General features: G+C 41.0%; 1 pseudogene; it reads right to left on the bottom strand.

Annotated features, from left to right (window-relative positions):
- On the bottom strand, positions 1 to 4,959 carry LOC138349226 (uncharacterized; annotated as a pseudogene).
- Between the last annotated feature and the right edge of the window lie 3,056 nt (positions 4,960 to 8,015).

Genomic DNA, 8,015 nt, shown 5'->3' on the forward strand with positions numbered 1-8,015 from the left:
TTACGCATCGTTCGTCCTCGAACGATCACAGGAAGAAAAGAAAGGGCGAGAAAAAGTACCTGAATCTGTAAAAAGATGTGGATATCTTTCTTGCATATCAGCCTCATTCTCCCAAGTGGACTCTTCAACTGACCAATTCTTCCACTGAACCTTGATAGATGCAATCTCCTTTGATCTCAAATTGCGGACCTCTCTATCTAAAATAGCAACAGGCTCCTCCTCATAAGACAAATTTTCATCAAGAAGAACTGAATCCCAACGAATAATGTAGTTTCCATCCCCATGGTATTTTTTCAGCATAGACACATGAAATACTGGCTGCACTCCTCAGAGTCCTGGAGGCAATGCCAATTCATAAGCCACCTCCCCCACGCGCTTCAAAACTTCAAATGGACCAATATACCTTGGACTAAGCTTACCTCGCTTCCCAAACCGCATCACCCCTTTCATGGGTGAAACCTTCAGCAAGACTTGTTCACCTTCCATAAAAAACCAAGTCCCTAACCTTTCGATCTGCATATTCTTTCTGCCTGGTTTGAGCTGCTAGAAGCTTCTCCTGAATGAATTTTACTTTATCTAACGATTCCCTCAAAAGATCGGTACCCCATGGTCTCACCTCAAATGCATCAAACCAACCAATGGGAGATCTATATCTCCTCCCATACAGTGCCTCAAATGGGGCCATATCAATACTTGAGTGATAGCTATTATTGTATGAAAACTCTGCTAAGGGTAAGAAGTTATCCCAATGACCACCAAATTTTATCACATATGCACGAAGCATATCCTCCAACACCTGAATCGTTCGCTCAGACTGACCATCGGTCTGAGGGTGAAATGCAGCACTAAGATCCAACCTAGTACCTAATTCAGTATGCAATTTTCTCCAAAAATTAGAAGTAAATTGCGTACCTCTATATGATATGATGGAAAGTGGAACTCCATGCAATCGAACAATTTCTGAGATATAGAGTTTGGCTAACTTCTCTGCATTGTAAGTCACCTTGACCGGAATGAAATGAGCAGACTTAGTTAATCTGTCAACAATTACCCAAATAGAATCAAACTTACCCAATGTCTTTGGAAGACCAACCACAAAATCCATTGCAATTCTTTCCCATTTCCATTCAGGAATGGGCATTTTCTGGAGTGTTTCTCCGAGCTTCTGGTGTTCATACTTTACCTGCTGACAATTTGGGCATTGGGAAACAAAATCAACAATGTCACGCTTCATTCTACTCCACCAAAAATGTTGCTTTAGGTCACGATACATCTTGGTTGCACCAGGATGTATAGAGTACCTTGAACTATGAGCCTCTGTAAGAATAGTGTGAATCAAATTATCAACACGGGGCACACATACCCTTCCCTTAATTCTCAAAACGCCTTCCTCATCAATTATTGCCTCTTTAGACTCTCCTCGTAATACCATATCTATTATTTGGCTCAGCTTCTCATCGGTAAACTGTTTTCCCTTAATCTTGTCAAGAAAAGAAGATCTTGCCTCCACACAGGCCAAAAATCCTCCCTTCTCTAGTACTTCCAGCCTCATAAAGTCATTAGCCAGAGTCTGAACCTCTCTAGCCAATGGGCATCTAGAAACCTGTAAGTGGGCTAGATTTCCCATGCTCCCTGCTTTCCTACTTAAAGCATCTGCCACAACATTAGCTTTTCCTGGGTGATACAAAATAGTAATATCATAGTCCTTCAGTAGTTCCATCCACCTCCTCTGCTTCAAATTCAAATCTTTCTGAGTAAAGACATACTGTAAACTACGATGATCTGTATAGACTTCACTTTTGACCCCATATAGATAATGTCTCCATTGCTTTAATACAAACACAACTGCCGCCAACTCCAAATCATGGGTTGGATAGTTACGTTTTATGCACTTTTAATTGCCTCGAAGCATAAGCAATTACATTCTCTCCTGCATTAGCACTGCACCTAAACTAGAATAAGATGCATCACAGTAAACAATGAAATTCTTACCTTCCACTGGCAAGGTAAGAATTGGTGCAGTAGTCAACAAGGTCTTGAGGTTCTGGAAGCTTTCTTCACATTCGTCCGACCATACAAATGGAACATTCTACTTAGTCAAAATTGTCAATTGGGAAGCAATAGAAGAAAATCCCTTGACAAATCGACGGTAGTAGCTAGCTAAACCAACAAAACTCCTTACCTCTGTAACATTAGTAGGTCTTACCCAACTCTTCACTGCTTCAATTTTAGAAGGATCCACCATCACTCCATCCTTAGAAACCACGTGCCTCAAGAAGGACACTGATCTATCCAAAACTCACACTTGGAGAATTTGGCATAAAGTCTTTTCTCCCTCAACAATTCCAATACAATTTCCAAATGCTCCTTATGTTCTTTCCTGCACTTTGAGTATATCAGTATATCATCAATAAATACAATAACAAAGAGATCCAGATATGGCTTATAAATCCCGTTCATCAGGATCATCAAAGCAGCAGGGGCATTCGTAAGCCCAAAAGACATTACCAAGAATTCATAATGCCCATACCTGGTTCGAAAAGCAGTCTTTGGCACATCTGCTGCCCGTATTTTCAATTGATGATAATCAGATCTCAAATCCATTTTTTAGAAGGTACAAGCACCTTGTAACTGATCGAACAAATCATCAATGCGAGGAATAGGATATTTGTTCTTAATAGTTACCTTATTCAGTTGCCTGTAGTCTATGCACATCCGAAAACTTCCATCCTTCTTCTTCACAAATAAAACAGGAGCACCCCAAGGGGATGCACTTGGTCTAATAAAACCTTTACCTAACAACTCCTGAAGTTGGGCCTTTAACTCCCTTAACTCAGTTGGAGCATTCTATAAGGGGGTATGGAAATGGGGCGAGTACTCGGCTTCAGATCAATACAAAAATCAATATCCCTATCTGGTGGCATACCAGGAAGGTCTGCAGGGAACACATCCAAAAACTCACGGACTATCGAGACAGACTCAATCGAAGGTACTTGGGAAGTATCATCCCTGAGATGTGCCAAGAAAGCTAAACAACCCTTACTAACCATTCTCTTAGCACGAAGAAAAGAGATGATATGAACTGGAGTGGAAATATAGCCACCCTCCCACACTAGAGGATCTGTCCCATGCTTGGCCAATGTCACAGTTTTAGCATTACAATCTAAGATTGCAAAATTTGGAGAAAGCCAAGTCATACCCAGAATTACATCGAAATCAACCATCTCTAGAATAATCAAATCTGCATGAGTATTTCTCCCCACAAAAGTCACAAGACAAGACCTATACACCTTCTCAACTATCACAGACTCACCACAGGAGTAGAGACACGAATAGGCATGTCAAGCAAATCACAATATAAATCAAGACCAGTAGAAAATGAGAAAGATATATATGAAAATGTGGATCCAGGATCGAATAATATAGAAGCTATGCAATCACAGACCAAAATATTACCTGTGATAACAGCATCAGATGTCTCTGCTTCAGACCTCCCGGGGAAAGCAAAACAATGGGCCCTATCACCTGTCTGACTTTGCCCCTACCATGTTGCGCTGCAGTAGTTCCAACTTGCCCTCCACCCGGACTGATTTGATGACCATCATTACCTTGGCCACCACATCCTCCAGAATGGCGGCCCCTACCATGACCACCTCTACCTCTAGCTATTGGGGCCCTCTAACTCAGTTTTGGACAATATTTCCTAATATGTCCAGTCTTTCCACATCCATAACAATTTCTGGAGTCAAGCATAGGTCTCTGTGAGAATGACGAAGTCTGGGGATAACCTCCAAACTCAGAAAAATGCTGAATGGTCTGCGATGGACTCCCAGCTACAGCCTGTAGTGAAGACTGAATAGGACGGGCTGGGTAACCTCCTGAACTCTGCCCTCTGGAGTAAGAACCACTAAACTCACATCCCTTACGGAACTTCTTAGATGTCGACGCCATGGTGAAGTCTTCTGGCTTCACTCCCTCCACCTCTATCACAAAATCAACCACTTCCTGAGAAGATTTTGCTGCAGCAGCTATCTGTAAGGCTGGGATCTGCAAATCTGACCTCAATCCTTTCACAAAACGGCGAATCCGCTCTTGTGGACTGAAGCAAAGCTGGGTGGCATACCTGGATAGTGCACGAAATTTAGCCTCATAAGCAGTAACAGACATCCTGCCTTGCTCTAGGCTCAGGAACTCATCTCTCCTCGTGTCCCTCAAAGTCCGGGGTATATACTTCTCCATAAATAAGCTAGAGAATGATGCCCAAGTCATAGGTGGTGCCTATGCTGGTTGACACTCAACATACGACCGCCACCATATTTTGGCATTCCCATGAAACTGGTAGGTCACAAACTCAACACTGAATCGTTCTACTATGTCCACCTTATGTAGCAGCTCATGACAATCAACCAGAAAATCATAGGCATCCTCAGATTCAGCACCCTTGAAGACTGGAGGTTTCAACTGTAAGAATTTAGTGAAAAGTTCGTGCTGATCACTCCTCATTATAGACCCTGTAATCACTCGAGGAAACGTGCCTACTTCCAATGAGGCATCCATGTGAGGGGCCACAGCAGCAACATGTTGTACTCCCGAAACCTGAGGTGCTGGTGCAGAAAATACTGGAGGTGTCTGGCCTTGATCAGATAACTCGCTAAGATAAGTAAGAACCTGTTTAATCATCTCTGGGGTAGGCTGGGGTGGTAATTCCTCATTTTGAACCTGCTCGTTTTCCCCTTCTTCACCCTCTCTCACTACCTCATCAGTCGGTAGAGGAGTCACTGCCTTATTACTAGCTGGACCAGGTGTTTGTCCTCTACCCCTAAAGGGCGTTCTCCTGCGACCTCTACCACGGCCTCTTGCCACTGCTCCTTCTCGAGCTACAGCCCAAATGGTAGGCTCAGACGCACCCTGTCTTGCCGGTGTTGGTGTTGGCACAGTTGTTTCTCTAGTTCTAACCATCTGCGAAATAGAGTGAGGATGTTAGATACCAATTTGTATCACCTAGATAACAATTGGATCCAAGTAATAGCACGAAAGAAAGAAAGAATGGAGTTTTCCTAAATTCCTATAGCCTCTCAAAGAAAAGTAAGGACGTCCCCCTACCGTTCCTCAAGACTCTACTAGACTCGTTCTTTTGTGATGAGACCAACGAATCTAACGCTCTGATACCAAGTTTGTCACGACCCAAAACGAGCCGCGAGTGGCACCCACATTTATCCTCCTAGGTGAGCGAACCAACAAATCTAAACCCCAATATTTACCAGTATATCAATTATGAGTAGTAAAGATACTGTGGAAGATCCAAAACTTATTAACGTAATCAATTAAATAAACTTCTAAAGTTTAATATTTATTAATCCCAAAATCTGGAAGTCATCACATCAAGAACATCTATCCTCAAATTTCTAAATCTAAGAGTATTTAAGAAGCTAAAATAAGTAAAAAAAAATGGTCCATGTCCGAACTTCAAAGACATCAAGACGGGAGGGAGAGAATCCAGTCCAAGCTAGGAATAATAGCTCACCCTGAAATCTGATGTGTTGGAGACTTGCTACAGTTGAGGGCGAGTCGAAGTCGATGGTGCACTTGCTGCACTCCACAAAACAACAAGAAGAAAATACAAGTAGGGGTCAGTACAAGGAACACGTACTGAGTAGGTATCATCGGTCAACTCAAAATAGAAAGCAATATATACTAAATAATAATATTAAATCAACGACAATACTTAACAGGTGACAAGCAACAAGTACAAGAACCATTGGCAACAATACCAAGCACACCTATGAGGACTCAAGCCTCCACACCTTACTCATTTGGGAAATAGGTTCTTCAAATTTGAGCATATTAACCTAATTCAAGATTCTTTCTCTTTATTATTATCGTGTCGGAACGTGACACTCCGATCCCATATACCGTGTCGGAACGTGACACTCCGATCCTCTAATACGTGTCGAAATGTGACACTTCGATCCAATATTACCGTGTCGGAACGTGACACTCCGATCCAATTATCTCATTATTTTATTTTTAACCAGCCTTCTTGATTCAAAGCGTCACTTTAATAGAGAGGATTTAAGATTGAAGGTTCAACAATCTCATTATTCTAACCAACCACAACTGTACAATCAAAACATACAATCACACAATCAAGTACATAGAAGACTTTACAATACCACCCAATACATATCGATCGCTATTTAGAGTTTATCTATCACATAGAAATAAACCATAACCTACCTCCACCGAAGAATCATGATCAAGTAAGCTACCTCCCCAATGCCTTTGAACCTTTTCAATCTGAAGTCTAAGTCACTTGCTTTCTTCTTCGTTCTCTCGCTCTCGCTCGTTCTCCCTTTCTGTTCTTTTTCTTTTTCTTCCCAGATTCTTTTTCTTTTACCCTAATTATCATATAATCCATTATGATAAAAGTAACCCACTATTTATTTCCTTATTATCTTCTTTAACCCCCAAGTAAATAAATTATTGAACTTACCCCACTAATTTCATAATTATAATCATGATTAGCCCAAAACACCCATTTAAATTTTAGCGGAAATCCGACCCAGGGTGGAGTTACGCAGCTTGTGACGGTCCGTCGTGTTTATGACGGTCCGTCCTGCAGGTCTATCACAAAGTTCAGAGAGTTAAATTCTGTAGTGAGGTTACGCAACTTGTGACGGTCCGTCGTATCTACGAAGGTCCGTGGTGTAGTTCCGTCGTGAAGTTCAGAGAGTCGATCCCAGTACCCAAATTTCAGAGTTGAAGTGTTTTGGAACAAAGACCCTCGACGGACCATCGTGCCTATGACGGTTCGTCCTACCTGTTGTCGAGGGTAATGAGGAGAGCAGCAGAAGAAATTACACAAGTATGGGATGATGGAGTCCATCACGGTCCGTCGTGACCATGACGGTCCGTCGCGTGATCCGTCGACTTAGTCAGTTTTTATCAAAAATAGTTCTACTGCTCGAACCGACTGAACAGGTTGTTACATTTGTTATTGCTCATAAGTATTTTATTTATTCAGATCAGCTCGGGTATCACCCACTATTAGTTATATCATCATTAGCTTCCGCATTAGTTTATCTTTCATAGATACATTCAGTTTTGCATATGATATGCCTGCCCAGGGTTAGCCTGGGTCACTCATGATTCTAGATCTCGTGTTTACGTCAAGGGGTAGCCTCGGGGCGTGACAGAATGTATATGTAATGTAGTTCATTCATAGTTGTAACCACAAAGGAAATGTGAACAACAAACAAGTGGCGAACTATAACTTAAAGCCAGAATCAAATAAAATTTCAAGTCCATTCGTTGAATAATTTTTTATAAAAATCATATCAAGCATAACATACTTGGATCATTATATTGTTTGACTGCTAACCGATCACAATTTATGTTACTAAACCACACTCCATACTTGAGAACAACTCCTATTTTAGAACAATTCTGCATGCCTAAACTTAAGTACACAACAATCCATACCAAAACACCACACGACAAACTCCAATAATAGAAATACAAGTTAATCAAACACACCTCAATTATATTAGGTTCTAGCTAGCGTGTTACTTGTTTGGCCGAAGTAAATAACAGAGTTGCAACTACCAAACATGTAACCATAATACATGCAACTCCTAAACATGTACCCACAATAGATAGTTCAACACTCTGCTCCAAAGAAGTTATATTCATCATCCTCAACCTATATATGGTCTTGATTTTTTATTTTTTTTTTACAAAGTAATAATTTAATTAACGACATAAAAATGATGTCGGGTTCTTGATTTCTTTCTAGGGACCTCGTTGATTTCTCTCTACTTTCTGGGATTGGACTTAGATGTATTACAGAGTATGATTTTTTATGTCAATTGTGCTTGCTTTGAATTGATAAACTAGTTTTTATTTTTTTCTTCAAACGGAACCTCTTTCCTCGACTAGTTTTGCCTTACCTTATCCTGTTCCTGCAACAATAGCTTATTCTCATAACAGAAAGCTTGACTATAAATGATGTTAAT

This window comes from Solanum lycopersicum, chromosome 6 (genome assembly GCF_036512215.1).
Source record: "Solanum lycopersicum chromosome 6, SLM_r2.1".
In the NCBI taxonomy this organism is placed as follows: domain Eukaryota; kingdom Viridiplantae; phylum Streptophyta; class Magnoliopsida; order Solanales; family Solanaceae; genus Solanum; species Solanum lycopersicum.